This window comes from Opisthocomus hoazin, chromosome 11 (assembly GCF_030867145.1).
Source record: "Opisthocomus hoazin isolate bOpiHoa1 chromosome 11, bOpiHoa1.hap1, whole genome shotgun sequence".
NCBI lineage: Eukaryota > Metazoa > Chordata > Aves > Opisthocomiformes > Opisthocomidae > Opisthocomus > Opisthocomus hoazin.
In genome coordinates this window covers 19,926,939-19,943,180 of record NC_134424.1, presented here as the reverse complement: position 1 = coordinate 19,943,180, position 16,242 = coordinate 19,926,939, and the positions used below count along the sequence as shown (strand labels likewise).

The following is a 16,242-nucleotide window of genomic DNA, read 5'->3' as shown; positions in this document are numbered from 1 at the left end:
TGCTCCTTAATATTTTAGGAACACTGAAGAGAAATCAAAGTACACAGTAGATCTGGACTGATGGAAAACCTCCAGCCCACCTTTTATACTATAAAGTGGGTCACACCCAAAGAGGCTGTAATCTGCAGAGAAGGAAATTACATTTTGAGTGACTGTTTTTCGTCTTTACAAACCAGCCTCTCACCATTCCACATACAACCTCCATGGCAATCTAAGTCAGGTATGACTAAAATTTCCAAAACTGCCAGGTTTTGTACTTAACTGCAGTTCAGTGCCTATCACATATACACACGACTGAGGGACAGACAAACCAAGGCAATCTTAAAGAACATTCATGTCAACTTCCCCAAGAAAAGACAGATTAATCTTCTACACCGATAATAGGCAAGACTGATGAATTTCAACCAGACAGCCTCTTAAATATTGTCTTCCATCCGTTCTTATCACGTTGTGCAAAGGATGACATTCAGGAAGAAAACAAAGACTGATTAAGAGCCTACTTTCAGAAGCTATCATCCTGCTGTGTGGAAAGAGCGCTCTCTATGAATCACCAGTTCATCCTCCTCTGACTCCATCTACTCTTCAGAATTCCCTGATGTGCCTGAATTCGTACTCCACCCACCCAGACTGTAATGTCCCAACTTGCATAAAGGAATACTGTGCGAGACAGCACCAAAACCCTCAGTAAACTTAAGCTAAATGGCCTCCAGTACTCTTCCTTACACACAAATCTGATTATTTTATCACAGAAGACAACGAGGTGGATCACACACAAGTTACCATTGGTAAATCCGTACCAACTGTTCCCAGTCACATGCCTCCACATGCCCAGAAAGGTGGGCCAAAAGGACCTGACCCACGGCTTTCCCCAGGACTGAAGTGAGGCTGACCAGCCTGGAGGTCCCTGGATTATCCTTTGGGCCTATTCTGAAAACACATGCAACATTTGCCTTTGTCGAGTGATAAAAGACCTCCCGGCACCTCCGTGAATTTTCACAGATGACCAAAACTGGCATCACTATGACACAGTCAGCTCAGCACCTTTGGGTGCAGCCCATCAGGTCCCACGGACTCACATGGCTCACACTCTCTCAAGCAGTCCCTCACTTTGTTTTCATTTGCTTCCAACTGCTGTCTCCTCTTTGAATCCTGCCTCTAAACACAGTGGCCCAGAATACCTTACCGCTAAAGAATTAAGCATAAAAGCACTGAGTACCTCAGGCGAGTCTGTGCCAACCATCGCTCATTCAGCCACCTCATTCAGCAGAGTCTTTGTTTAGCCTTTTACTGCTGATGTAGCGGTAGAAGCTACCTTATAACAATCAGGGATGTTGTAATAAGCACTGTCCTCAGAGAAAGTAGCTGCTTCCACAATCCAAAGACAGAAATGCAGACTAACATAGCTGAGTTTGTTCTGTCTGTATTCCAGGTTGTCAAAGAAACCGCAGGTTTCTTTGCAGGATGTAAAACCAACTTGCTGGAGAGTTGCATGACCCCATTTCTAAAACATTTGGCACAAAAGCGTCCCTCTCACCATCAGCCAGGCTGAGTGAATTTAGCAAAGGGAAGCTGGCTCTGTAAAGAACAAATCTAGGCTCTCCTGAAAATCCCCGAGAAAGTTTCATGGAGAAGTTTCTTTTCAACTTTAAGAAAAAAAATCTAGATGATGGAATCAGGAACTAAGATTTCTACCCAGTTGGATGCCAACTAGCCATACTGCTCTAGGCACAGGAAGAGAGATGCTTTATGATTACTCCATATTCTCATGATTTTTACATGCATAATATCTCAGTGCATCAGATGAGGGGGAACAGCAGGAAAAAACTCCAAGCTGTTCCAACGCTGCCCAAGAGAAAGGAGAACCAAAGGACACAAAACGCTTGCAGCCTAGGTCATTGCTGCAGGTTTCTGGCATCAAGCAGGCATCTGTCGTGCCCTGCTCACACCACCAAAGCGATGGCAGTGCCTGCTGCATCTGAAAGCTAGCACGGAAGCGTAACACAAGCAAACAAAAGTACATTTTATCAGACCCCACAACACGCAAGTCTCCCCTGCCCCCTTCTGGGAACAAGGTAGATTTGAAAACTTCAATATCTGTTTCCAATGATAAAATTGTTTACTTGGGCAAACAACCAAAAGAAAACCTGAAAGAGCTTTGGCCTCAAGTAGGAGTCCCTTCAGCAGACACGGATATTACTAAGAACATCTCCTTCAGCAGCAGACACAGACTCCAACTGGATTTTCTTTACCCATACACTGAAGCTACCGACAAACTCATGCCTGCCAGAAAAAGGCCTGACAATTCACTACAGCTCAACTGTTATGACTAAGCCGATTCATTTCTCAGCTCACCATGCAGATGCGCAATGCAGACTCCCTGTCCTTTACCCCAATATCTCCACTACCTACTTCCCCAAAATAAAAAAAAAAAAATACAGTCACTGCAGCAAAACTTGCACAATATGCATTAACTGTTCATAAACCTTCTCCACGAGTTATGGAAACCACATTCTATTAAGCTGCTGACCGAGACCTGACTTAAGCAAAAATCCCTTTGCAGTGACTTGCCACCCTATGTATTTATCTTGAGATCTTTAATGCAAAAGATAAGCAAACCTCATTAGGGCCAGAGGAGAAAAATTCTTCCACTTGCCTCCTCCTCCTCCTGCTAACAAGAAAACACTGTGCTACTTCTTCCCTGTGCATTTTTGCATTTCACAGTGTCAAAAAAAAACCCCCACAGTTGCACTTTCCTCCTCACCTCCCGAGTGCAGTCCTGCAATACTTCGCTACTCTGAACACTTCAGCAGATATTCAGATTTTCCTTTGTCTCTGCTCTTCCTGTGCACTACAGAGGAGGAAAGCTAAGCAAAGACCCCACATAACCACTCCCAGTTGTGAGAAGGGGAAGGGAATTTCCAAAGGAATGGAGCACAGCTACTGTTAAGCACCCATTTAGGATCTGTGAAGAGAAGTGCTCCTCATTTTGAAGAGACTGACCCCACAGCAGAGATCCAGGAACTCTATCCAAAGAGCATATTGTGAGCAAGGACATGTTCCATGCTCTCCCCTCCCTTTGCAAAGCCAGATGGTAAGGAGCAGAAACTGGCTCCAGTACTCAGGAAGCAGCACAAATGTTTTGTTTCCTAGGAATTAGGACAACATCTAGATTTAAATTTATGAAGTCTGAGAGTTACACATCAAAGCCAAACACAAACTTGCCACAAAGAACCATCACAAGCAAGATAATCTCACCCTTAAGGCCTTTCAAAACCAGCATTTAATTTGGTTCACTTCAAGCTGACTGTAAAGCAACTTTACAATAACTATGATATGCTGCGGCTGTGACACCACTCTGATCCATCTCCTCCTCAGATCTGTACATTGCCCTTTTTCTGAGCTGAGAATTAATTATACGGAAATGAACAGTGTTAGATAAAGGAATTTCAAGCAATTGGCTCTCTCAAAACAACTGTGGACTACAGGATCTCTGCCTTCAAGAAATCTGTAGCAATGGGAGCTTAAGATCCAGAGAAGCAAACACCAGTACTATACCCATCTTCTCACTTGTGGCCAGAAACAAACACATGCTTAGCCATGGCGTGGGCCCTACCTCTGCCTCGTGTCACCACTAGACCATACCAGAGTAGCATCCTGACCTGAGAAAGTTCTGCCAAAACTGCAGGTCCTACACAAACAGCAGCTTTGAACAAAAAGATTAATACTGCGACTTCAATACACCGTCTGCAGAAGTTCCACCTACCCCTCCCTGTAGGGCAAGGCAGTAACAGTAAGCTTCACAGCCCCATGCAATCTGGAATTTCACTACCCAAGAGGACTTTAATCTCACATATGCAAGGCAGAGATATACCAGGGCATTCTGGCAGTCGGAACAGAGTTTGAGAGTGAATGGAGGGGCACATGCATTAGAATTTTCTCTGTCTTACCGTGAAGATAAAGCTGAACAAACATTTTGCTTCAGCTGCACTTGTCTTTTTCTACACAGGGAAGCTGACAACACTTACATTTGGCAGGCCCCATGCAGTTTTACCGGACAGCCCAGCTTTCATCTGAACGCTGTTAAAACATTTAAAGCCAGGAGAAATACAGCAACTCCTACATCTCTAGGCTGAAGCTGAGCAGCTCAGCAAAGTGCTCAGCTGATTTGGTTCAGAGATTCTTCAGATAATCATAATCTACCTGAGGTCATCCAAACAGAAAGAAAAGAACTACGAACAGGCTACTGGTTTTGGTGCTTCCACTGAATATTTCAATGATCTTGATCAAACCAATCAGTCTTGGTGTACTTCAGCCATCAGAAAAACATAATTTCAGAAAGGAACCGCAGGATAGTCAAGCAGACTATCTGTACAGTTTTGAAAAGACTGCAGTTTGGTTGGTGATCATTTTATTTCCCATGATCCCCCTGCACTCCAGTTCAGCTTAGTCTTACCTGATAATTAAATTCTCAAGCTTTTAAGAAACTGTGTCCTAGTCCACCAACATTTGAATTGAGTTTGTTAATACAGACTTAAATTAGGACATCTCTTTCAAATGAATGTGGTGCTGTGCTTGGCTGAAGAACCAAACCCTTTAGCAACTTTTCTGCTCAAACGGCAGAAACAGAAAAGGACAGCCTAGGAGTACATCAGTTCCACAGAAAGACTTAAGAGCATAAAAGCAAGATTATCCAAACAAATTCACCCTGATAAACAAATTCTTCTGCCAAAAGCACAAGGAGCAGCTGTTATCTAGTGGTTTCTTCTGCTAATATAGTACTGAGACGCTGACATTCAACAAAATTTGGAGCTTTCTGAAGCATCTTAATAAGGTCAGAGGCACAGAGGAAATCCAAGGCACTCAGATGTACAGGACTCCAGATTATATCAATGCTCACGACACAGCTTAATTTACTGTATCAGAAAAGGGAACTGCAGTTTGCCCTGTGATGCTGAGTGGACACCCATTCTGGAATAAATATAGCAAGGTTTGGAGTGAAAGGTAGAATCTTCTATTAGCACAACCAGCAGAGGATGCCCTTTTCTCCTGCTGCAATCCCTTCTATTTTTACACTGCTGATGAAAAAAATAATTCAGCTGGAAAAGACATATTTTGGGGCCCTACCTTTCTACCTAATCCTTATTTCCCTGGAAAAAGTGCTGACGGCTCACGTGTTAGTCACAATGACAAAAAAAGCAACCACATTGCTGTCTTCCTTCTCACTACTCCCAGCAAAACAAGCTTTATTTTAAAAGTGTGGTTTTACCACTGTAACTGTATCTACATTAAGGGATTCCACTGGCAGAGCTGCCCTAGGCAAGGATGAACATGCTGATTAATGCAGCTGTCCCAAGCATTTGTAGCAGAAATGACCTTATAAGCATGTCCACAGAGAATTAAAGACACATAACCATGTTGCAAATCCATGCCCTCTACTTTGTATCAGTTTAATTTTCCTAAGCAGATGACCCTTAAGGGTCACAGGCAAGAAAACATGAGCTATACCTTCCCAACTTGACACTTCGTCATTGTGATTTCTTCCATGAGAAAGTACCAAACGAAGGTACATTCTCATAAACAGTACATTCTCTGTACAGTCAAGCCACAAAAAAAAAAAAAAAAAGAACAACCAACCAACACCCCATAGAGAGGAGAAGGAAAGAGAAAACTCTGGGCTCCATGTTGGGAAAAAAAACTTGGTGCAGGTGCTGCAAGAAAGTAAACAATGGCATGGAAATACAGGGATGAAGTGCAGCATTTTGGTTTTGAATAGGAAATAAAGTTTCTGTCATAACAAACCTACTTTAGATAGACAGTGCACTAAAGCTAGTACATACTATATCATATATTTTACTTAAATTATGTAGTGTCTGATGGCCCTTTAAGCTAAGGTAGCAGATTTTGTCTGAAACTATCTACAACTCTAAAGAGAATTTCATACAATGAAATTCTCACATGCCTTGTGACATTAAAAAATCCAGTACGGCAAAACACACACAACACACAACTCAGGGTCACGGCAGGGATTTTGATCTGGGCCTTTTGTTATCCTGTTACTCTTCTGGGGATCAGCATAATCTGCAAGACTCTCAATCACTCATACTGAAAATCTTCAAGCTGTTAAAATACCTCAGGCGTTGTTTTGTGGCTTGCAGTATGCTCTGGGAGGTAAAGGACAAAGGATTGACAGAGACACCCCCATCCACCTGAGTGAAGATGAAAGGCAACCTGAACCTGAGGCTATCTTCTCAGAAGATACATGAATTGGACAGCCAGTGACAGCTTGGAGCTTGGCAAGATGCTATGTGTTTCGAAGGGCAAAAACCAAAACTTGGCATGTAAAAATGTCTGCAAGATCTTTTTACCAGACCAGGAGCCAGCACTACCATTCTTTGGTGCCTTCTTCTGGCAAGTCTCGCACTTCCAAGGGACCCAATGCAACTGCGGCTTTGCAAACAGAAATACCCAAGGAGAAGGGAGCTCCAAGATACCAAAACAGTAGGCCCAGAACACAGTACACCCTACTGTATTTGTTAAGCGCTTTCCAAAGGAAAGGGTCCTTTAATACTCCAAATCTGCATTATTACTCTCCTCATCTACCGACACTGGAAAGCAGGACTCTTAGAATACTCTACCAGACCAGCCCATTCTGTTCTGAAGGTATGAAACAAGAAACTTCTCCTTTTCAAATGAAGTCTGTATTTAACTTCCTATTCACTGCAGCAGTTGCAAACAAGTTCTTGTAAACACTCTACAGGTCACAAATTTCCAGTATCTTATCTAAATGTTAAACTGCTGAAGTAGAGCTCAAAGCTCTTTCCAACCAGCTTTCTAGAGTGCCACATGCAACAACTGAGGCCACTGCCTAAGTAACAGAGCTGTAAAACCAAAGCAAAAAGAAAATAATTTGTTAAACCTGATCTATTAATAAATAGACACAAGTCAATTTGACAAAGTGCAACACTCGCATATCTAGATATAAAAATAAATAACTACTGCCCCATATGCTGAAAAAGCATAGCACACATTCATTCGGAAGACACTCAAGACTGTGGCAAGTCTGCTTTTAATAGCAGGTCTGTCTCAAGTGTATAAAAGGTACTTCGATTTTTCACACCTTAAATTCCTCTGAAGATACTGGAACACCCTGTTGCAGCTTCTACAAAACATCAGTCTGCCCAGTCGGATGTATTCTCACGGCCATCTAGCTTATAAATACATCATGGGCCATATATAGATATGGAAAGCAAATTTACTCCTTAATTTTCTTCTGCAGTTCAACACAGTGTGATAAAAGGTGCTAGAGGCATACCCTCTCAGACTGAAAGACACAAACAAACACTACGGGTAGAAAATAACACGCAGTTCTCTTCTTAGAAGATCATAAGAAAACTGCAAATGATAGCAAACCTCAAACAATACAAACTGCTTCACACTCACAGAAGACTCAACCTGCCAAGCTCACTAGCGCAAGATGCTGACCTTATCAGGATTTTTTAAAAGTTTTGAATTTTTTTCTGGCTGTCATGCCACAATAGAACAAAGTACAAAAAAACACAAAGTCTGGAAACAACTTCACAATCTAACTTCTAACCTTTAGCTGCCAGGTTTTAGGAAGATATTTCAACTGCATTGAATGAAGAGCTTGGTTTACTTTTGCCTGGTTGAACGATACAATACCCTTAACTACTTTAACTAAGAATATTTGAGTCGAGCTGCATTTACAATTTCATTTTTAACATGACAGGATTTTGTTATTAGATGAATCAAGCTGTCAATAGTTGTCCTGTATTTTCAACTACTAAAATATGGAAGTGTCAGTCCTAAGGACGCTACGTGACTAATGAGCAGACCACAGGAACAGAAATACCTGTGATCATACTTAAATGAAGCTAAGAATAATCAAGGGGAAAAACAGAAACCCCAAGTGCTGCTATTAAAGGAAAAATAATACCAGCGCGCACAGCACCTGAAGAAGAAAGAGCGAAAACGATTCAGATTGTGCATGGTGCAAATCAGGGATACCTATTCAGTCTGACTAATGGAGTTAGAGGTTTTCTCTCAGTTCTGTAAAAATAAAAGATGCATAAAATGTGCCTGATAACACTTACTGGTTCAGATTTAGCTTACCTTCAAACTTCAATAACTGTATTCAGGTCAACACTTGTGGTAAGAACTGCGAAATATTTAACACCTCAATTACATAAAGAAGATTTGTACCTAACCAAAGAAAACGCCACTTGCACAGCATAAGGAAAAACACTTACAGTATCTGGTCCAAACTGGAAATAAAGCAAACCATTCCAATATTTGCAAAAGGAAGAGTATCCATAATAATTTTGTATATGGTCACACTTTATCCAAGCAAACTCTGCATATTCAAGATCAACCTAATGTGGGTTTTATTGTGGGAGGTGTGGGGGTGTTTAAGAAACTAACTAGATACGTAGTGTTTCAACACCAACTGAGCCTCAGACTGCTTTAACAATCTTTTTTGTGACAGACTCAAAAGACTGAAGTTAAAAGGCCTTTTTTCCCCTCCTACATTTGTGGGATGAGAGCCAACCCCGATGAATCCGACAGGCGTACCTTCCTCAGATTTGCCACGTAGCTTTACACACAGACCACAGTTTGGAAGCGTGCAACACACCTTCCACTAGGCAGCAAGTGTTGGGAGGGCCTTCCAAAGCTCCAGGACTTCACCAGTTTTACTTACAGTCCACAACAGTACTCAAACCACGAGCGCAATACCTCATCTTCTGCAGCAGCTCCAACATTTTCATTCAAGTTACTCTTTGGTTTGATTCAGCCACTGACTAAGACACAGGACTACGTAGCCCCCCAGGGTTCTCTCCCAAATCCTTTCTGCTTTAAATAACTGACATCCGCATTCACTGGTGCACTGATTTTGGTGCTCGAAGCTGCTTATCGCCTATAGTTAGCTGTAATGAGATCACGACTGCCTCCCCACACGTGTTTAAGCTGCTTAGACAGTACTGTCAAAGGACACAGAACAAACAGCCGGCCCTATCTTCTCGTGCCTCTCTAAGATTTCTAAACTCACTTTTTGAAACGCCTGACGATATTTTGATACCAATAGTGCACAATGCTAATCCCAATTAAAGATTACGCGGTATTTTGCGTAAACCCACTCTAGCAGTTTAAAAACCAGGGAACATGCAGCTCAGCATAGAACTACAGGGTGAAAAAAAGAAAAAGTAGCGTCATAGCAGAATATACAAGCTATACAACAGTTCACCTTTAGACCCACACTTCAGTCAGCTGTAACAAAGACACAGGAGCATCCCCTGCAGAGAAGGCACCGCATCTCTCCTCTCCCCATCCGAGGAAGGCAGCTGTGGAGCTCAGCATCTCCGGTCATTACCTGCTCCACTTCAGACTAGCAAAAACCACCAGTCAGTCACACAGATCAGGGGCCTCCCCACCAGAAAAGTGAACTGTGCGGCACAGCCACTACTTAAACATGAGGTCTCTCAAGAAAATGAGGTCATTCTAGTCTGCTGGCAAACAAATGCTTACGCCACAGGTACTACTACTGGGTCATATCTTTGTTGATAAAGAACTGGGGGAAAGCGGGTCTGCTAGACTTTCCTCCAAATTTAGAACAGCACAAAGTAATCCCTTTCAGCCTGGAAGACTGTCAAGTCAGCCTATCATCTTTCAGCAAACTACCCTCAGAATAGAAAGAAAAAAATCAAAACCAGATGATAGAGTTCTGAAATCATCATAACATAATTCAGCTGCAGTTCAGCCACCTAAATGGCCAGTATTGCTAGAGCATAAGAGTTAGCCTCCAGATCTTGGAAGCTTAGTTCTTATTACAAAAAACCCAACACCTATATGATTAAAAGCTAACAAATATAAAACAGGACTGAGCTTTTCACTCTGTTCTAATGCACTCACCTGGGCACTCCTGTAGTATCCTCCAAAGATGAGAGCATACCTCCCACGAACCATATCTACATATACTCACTTGAAGGGTAAAATTACAAAGTGAGAGGTAAAAAGCAAGCAAGCTCTTGCACGATATATAAGGTGGCTGCATACGTTATTCTGGGCAAAAGAGAAAAGTTACCTTAGAGATGTCACCCAAGCTCTCTCTGTTGAGTAGTCACTGGCATATGGAGCCAACCTCTCACAATCAAGAGGGAGCAGGACGCCAGAAGCAAGTCAGCCTGGAAGATGTTGTATGGAAACGAGTTAGTAACTGTTAAATTAGCTTTTATTTAGATCTCTATTTCCTCAATAATTCAGAAGGTTTGAGAGGAGGCTTTCCCTTGAGGTTGGGACCAGAATTCACAGCGAGCTCCTTTCAGGATGCAAATGCTCTGACTCACTCCTCTGGACTCCGACAGATGCTCTCTACCAAACACGGCACTGGGGCCGAGGGGACCACTGCCCCCATCTGCACCCTCCGTCCCTCAGCTGAAGATTACCGGTCAGTGTGTGGAGCAAAACAGGATGCATGCCTGGTCTTCTTCTGGCCTGGTTCACAAGACACTGATGGGTATTAATGCAGAAAGTCTGAAGTGCAGTATATTGAACTGTGCCAGCTGAGCAGGCGCTGCTATAGGCCCTAATACAAGGGAGGCAGCGCTTGGCAAAGCAGCAGGACAGCTGGTGGAGGAGATAACCTTTCTAACTACAAAAGCTCAATCAGAAACAGCTTATCTATCAGAGCTCTCAACCACGTGTAGTAAGATCCTCCCAGCATAGGCACATTACATCTTGTAACTTTTTTTACTGCTTTTATCAGATTCGGTTGACACTGATCTTCTACTAATATAATTATGGCAGCTACGCCCATGTTATTTTTGAACAGAAACAATTGCACAGATGTTAACTACTGTGGATCTCATTATACAGACAGCATACAGGCACCCTATAGTAGCAAAGCTTATTCCTTTACTCCCAGAGAAGGGGATGAAAGTCATTTGTTATGAGTGAAACTGACCACACATTGACAGGGGTTATGCAAAATAAAACAAAGCTTAAAGAAGCTTGTCTTTTGCACACAGTTAATGCCATCCAAAATGCACACAGACAAGCCTACAGAACTATATGAAGGCAAATGACTTGCACCTTAGTACCATCTGCAGAGCAGTTCGCACCAATGGGGACTACATAGGAAGCACAGGCACCCCAACACACCGATTAAGAGAACTGCATCTATTAGAAAGTACATCTACCCGAACAGCACGCTGGGAAAGCCAAAAATAACAGCTGCTGCCACATCACAACAGCACAAGCACTGCATACAGGCACAGAAACTAAACAGCCATGCACAAACACTTCCTCTTCCTCCCCCACCACCCCATGACAGCAGCAACAAACCTGAGACTAAGCACTCGACAGCGTCCTGCTCTGCATTCCCATCACATCAGGAATATAAAACAGGGAAACTGCTCCTCCGTACATCTAAAGGGTTCCTGCAGTTTACAGCAAGCAACACAAATACTTCACATGATTCTTGAAGAGGTTTCTGTCCTATTTTTTTCTTTTCTTTCGCTCCTTTTCTCTAGCTTACCCATTTCACAGCTCATTAGGGACTCCTTGTATTTACTAGGCTTATTTTTGCTACATTCCTCCTCAAACACTGAGAAGTCAGAAATAAAAGCAGTTGTTCCCAGGCAAGTCACATTACATAAACAAGCAAACACAGAGCCACGGCTCTACAAACTCCGCAAGCGAAGTTCAAATCTAAACCCTGCCCAGCACCAAGACCGATGGTGTGACACTGTCAAATCCAAGAGTAAACAAACCAGGCTGCAGTCTTCTGTCAATACTAACTTCCGAGACTATAAATCCCAGCATCAATATCCAACTGTGATGCACATGTCTGAAACACGTTACAAGCTAATTCCTGGTGGGCAGACTGGGGGAATCTGATGGCAGCAAGTGCCTGGGCCAAACAAGGCCTCTATCAGATCTTCTATGGCTTCAATATCTGCATTTCAACCACAGATGGAAGAAACACACCTCCTCTAGAGCACAAGGCTGTGGATTTCAACTTCAAACTTACCACCTACATTTTTTATTCCAAAGGAAACCACAAGACAGTGCCACCCCACACCCCAGTGTGCCAGTCAGAACTCACCAGATCCACCACAGCCTTTAGACACAATCAGCTAAAAACTGAAATCTAAAAAGACCAACAATGAAACCTTTTTACAAACATGCGGTCATCCACTGAACCAAAGAGACCACGTCTTGTAAGCAGGTGGCCAAAGAACAGACAGCTCCAAGCTTGTACAGGGCTCGCCACCTCCCCCCAGACAAGCTCAGCAAGGTCACGTTTTCAGAGTTTGATAATCTTGCCCAAAATGAACAAGCTCCTTATGTGCGGGAGGGAAGGAGAGAAGAAACTAGACAGCTCAGACAGCATGAGAATAGCATGCAACTGTATGATTAAGACGAAATCATAATGCCTGTTCAGAAGGCTAATTAGCTGATTAAGAGTGTAGGTATTACTGCAGCCCGGGAGTTTTTCGACCTCTGAGCGCTTGCTATTCTAACCTTGACTTCTCACTACGTGCAATGCAATACAGAGTAACTTGCAAGCCAGTGGACTTACACAATCTGCCATGAGAGGAGATCCCAAAGCATCTGATTTTGCTTTCTAGAACACTATTATAAGAAGGATGTGCCAAATACTGTCATCCTGATGATGAAGCACATGATACTATTCACAAAAGTAGCATGAAAGAAGCATGGACTCTACTGTCCCATTTAATTTTTAAATATATGTAAATATTAGTATGTATTTTAGAATTGTATTTTCATATAATATATAAAACCACATTGTTGCACTGTTTCACAGTCACAGTGCAGGTTATCCTGAACAAGAATAAGACTCCCCTCCAGCACCAGCCCCACGTTCCCACCATTGCCCTTGCACAGCAAAATCATTTAAGCATCCACAAAACCGAGCATAGAGAAAAAAAAAAAAAGTCAGCTTGCCTTCAGTTTGGTCAGTTTCTAAGTCCAGGAACTCTGATTCCCACCTGCACAAACACCCCAGCTGGCACCAGTGACAGGGTGAGAACTGGTTGCAGTCCGTACTTACACGAGCTTAAACTGACTGCGAAGCTGCACACAGGAGGTGACACAACGAAAACTCCAGGTGACTGGAAGCGGATCCTAGAAACTGTCCCCCCTCTCATCTCAACAGTGAAGTGTGCTCACTTGCTCTTATTCTATGTAAGAAACATGCAAAACTGCCACAAAGGTGCATACTAGATAACCAGAGTAGAAACTAACCCAGGAAAGGCACACACACTGTTCGGAAGAGGGCCCCACCAGCACATCCTACTGTTCCCACCCCTGTGGTCATCAGGGATTCACGACCTCACATACATCAACTTCCTCCTCAAGCAGCCACGGATCACGTCCTCTGCTATCCCAAAAGTCCTTATTAGACAGGAAACAAAAAGACACTTCAGATCTGCCTAACAGGCTCTAAGGAGGATGGCATAGGCTGTTCATCCAGGCACCTGGGAACAGTTTTCCTGAAAAAGCCAGGGAGGGTGCGAAATACTCTCTAATGCTATCAGACGAAAAATTAGCATTAGGACAATTCAAAAAATTGACAAGAGTTTCATGCAGTTGAAACATCAATCCAATGTTGTCTTGCTATATACAGAGTTCACACAATCTTTTTGCCATGTACCACTTTCCTTCCAGCTCCAAAACAAAGCACTTACCTTAGGCCAGTGCTAAACTAACCCAGCCACAGAAAAAGATTTCTCAATTTCAATAACAAGGAATTGTTACACAGGACTAGGATGTCCCTAATAGACCTATCCAGGGCTACGGTGACAACATCTAATAACCAATACATCTAAATCTAAAACAACTCCAAGCTCCTGACAGAATTTCTGTAAAAAGGAAATCGAAGTGTTCATTCAGTGATATATAAGAATACAGTATTTTCTCCATCAAAAATCTGACCATGCACATATACATCAGTATGTCAGCAGCACCTGACAGTTCAGTGCAGAGGGAGTCACACAAGATGTTACAGCATATTATTTTGTGAGATGAGCTACCAACTAAGTTTACACAAATAGGCCTACCAACCATAGAGTTGTTACATTAAGAACGAACAGAGACCCAAGCACACACCGTTCTGGCACCATTCAATGCTTCGTTAGCAAAAGCCAATCTTGGGATTGAGTTTTGGAAGCTCTGAATACCAAGTTAAGCCAGGCAAACCTGAAGGAAGGAAAAGCAAGACAGGGCAGAAACACAGCAAGACAGCCTGAAACGAGAAAGGCAGTACAAACTAAAGCATACTGCTGGAAAGAAAAATGGGGACCTTGATGATTCAGAGCTTTAAGATGGAGGGACACTGAGCCTTGCACCAGTTTAAATTCAGGGCAGCTGAAAACTGAGCAGGAGTCCATACCACCTCTCCTAATCCAAATCCTGCTTGGAAACCCCAGGGAAGGCTGCTGGTTATGGTCCAGGCCTGCAGCCCCATGAGCACACCTGCCTCCAGGGACGGTCAGGCATCTTCCGTTAACGGTTGGGGCAGCCAGCATCGCCACAGCGTGCCCACACCCGCTCCTCCGCAGGGCTGGCAGCACGGTGGGACACGGGAAGGGTCCCCAGCCCCACCAGCTTCCTCACCATGTTGGCTTCATGTTATCACTCGTGGTCTGCCGAGTTCCTTCCTGCCCGCAGCTCCTGCAGAAGGGAAAGGCACAAAGGGAGGGGACGCTAGACCTGCTCGCCGGGCAGGGGCCCTGCCCAGGCACCGCTCTGCCCGCGGGGCTGCTATGCTGAGCCCAGAGCTCTGCCCACACCGGGGGACGGCCCTCCCGCCCCGGCCGAGTCCCAAACGGGCCTCGCACGGGGTCTCACCCCCCCCACAACCCCAAAACCACGAGGCCACGCCGGGGTCCCCCCTTCCCCTCCTCACGGGTCCCTCCCCGGCTCCCCCACCTCACCCCTACACCTCCCGGGGCCGCGCCTGGCTCTCCCCCGCCTCAACCTGACCGCGCCTGGCTCTCTCGCCCGACATCCCCCCTCACGGGGCCGCGCCCGGCTCTCCCCTCCCTCCCCTCACGGCAGCGCGCCCGGTTCTCTCTCCCTCCCCTCACGGCAGCGCGCCCGGCTCAAGCCCTCCCGCCCCTCAGCCTGCCGCGGGCCTTCGCCCGCTGTGGCTCACCGGGGCCGGCCCTGCCTGCCCAGCCCGGGGCCGGGGACACCGAGCCCCAGCACCGCCGCTCCCCGCCGCCCGCTCCCTGCCGTTCGAATCAACAACAAGATGGCGGCGGCCGAAGGGGCGGAGCCCCGATGCTGGCCGTCATGGCAACCGCGCCGTCCAAAACCCGCCCTGCCGCCTCTCTCGGTAATCCAAAGTCGAGCCCCGCCCACCGGGGGCGCGATGGAAGCGCTGATAACACGACAGCGCCGTCACTCAAGCACAGATTTCCCCCCCCCCTCCCCTTTCCGTGCGCGGACTGTCTCCGGATGGCGGCGCACATTAGGCACACGTGATGCCCTCCGGCACCCCGCCTCCCCGCGGGCCGCGCCGTCTCATTGGCTACCGGAGGGGGGGCGCTCGACCAATGGGCACGGGCCGCAGACGCTGCCGGCCGGCTCTGTGAGGCGCGGCCCCGCGGAGACGTGAGCGCGCTCTTCGCCGCCGGGGACCGGGACCGGGGCTCGGGGACCGGGCTGACGCCTCGGCCCGCCGCATCCCCCTTCCCCCGCGGCCTTGGGCGGGTGCGGCGGCCCCGGCGGGGCTCCTCTCCGCTGTGAGGGTCCCCGACCGGCTCCCCCCTCGCACCCGCCGGCTCCCCAAACCGGCCGCGTTCCCCGCGCCCCCCCGGCGCGTCGTTTCCCGCGAGCTGCCGGGCAGACGTCCCGTGGCGCGCTCCTTTTGAAATGCCGGTGACCGGTTTCACGCCTCCGGCGCTGGCTGACTCCAAAGCGCGCCCGGCCGCTCGCCAGGCCCTGCTAACTCTCCCGCGGCAATCTCGCACCTACCTGCGCGCGCGCTAATTAACTTTTCCTCCCAATTAAGAAACCCGGCCCTTCCCCCGCCAGCTGCTCGTCCCACCCGCCTGCAAGCCCTGAGCAAGGGAGAGCTTGAGAGGGATGTGTGACACTGGGCAAATGTTTCTCACAATTACCCGTGACCGAGTTTTCTCGCCCCAGATCACGTCTCTGCGGAGGCTTGCCCCGGCTGGGTCACATCCAGAGGCTACGGAG

At 45.9% G+C, this 16,242-nt stretch overlaps 1 protein-coding gene across 7 annotated transcripts in view; it reads right to left on the bottom strand.

Annotated features, from left to right (window-relative positions):
- Positions 1-15,295, bottom strand: part of IP6K1 (inositol hexakisphosphate kinase 1) — a 38,452-nt gene extending 23,157 nt beyond the window's left edge. For 4 of the 7 annotated variants that reach the window (XM_075432531.1, XM_075432537.1, XM_075432533.1 and 1 more), the window contains exons 1-3: positions 15,194-15,295; positions 14,653-14,709; positions 10,097-10,196 (exon numbers count right to left, since the gene is read on the bottom strand). The gene's annotated coding sequence lies outside the window, so the exon portion shown is untranslated. The other 3 variants (XM_075432534.1, XM_075432536.1, XM_075432535.1) reach the window with 2 other exon arrangements.
- Between the last annotated feature and the right edge of the window lie 947 nt (positions 15,296-16,242).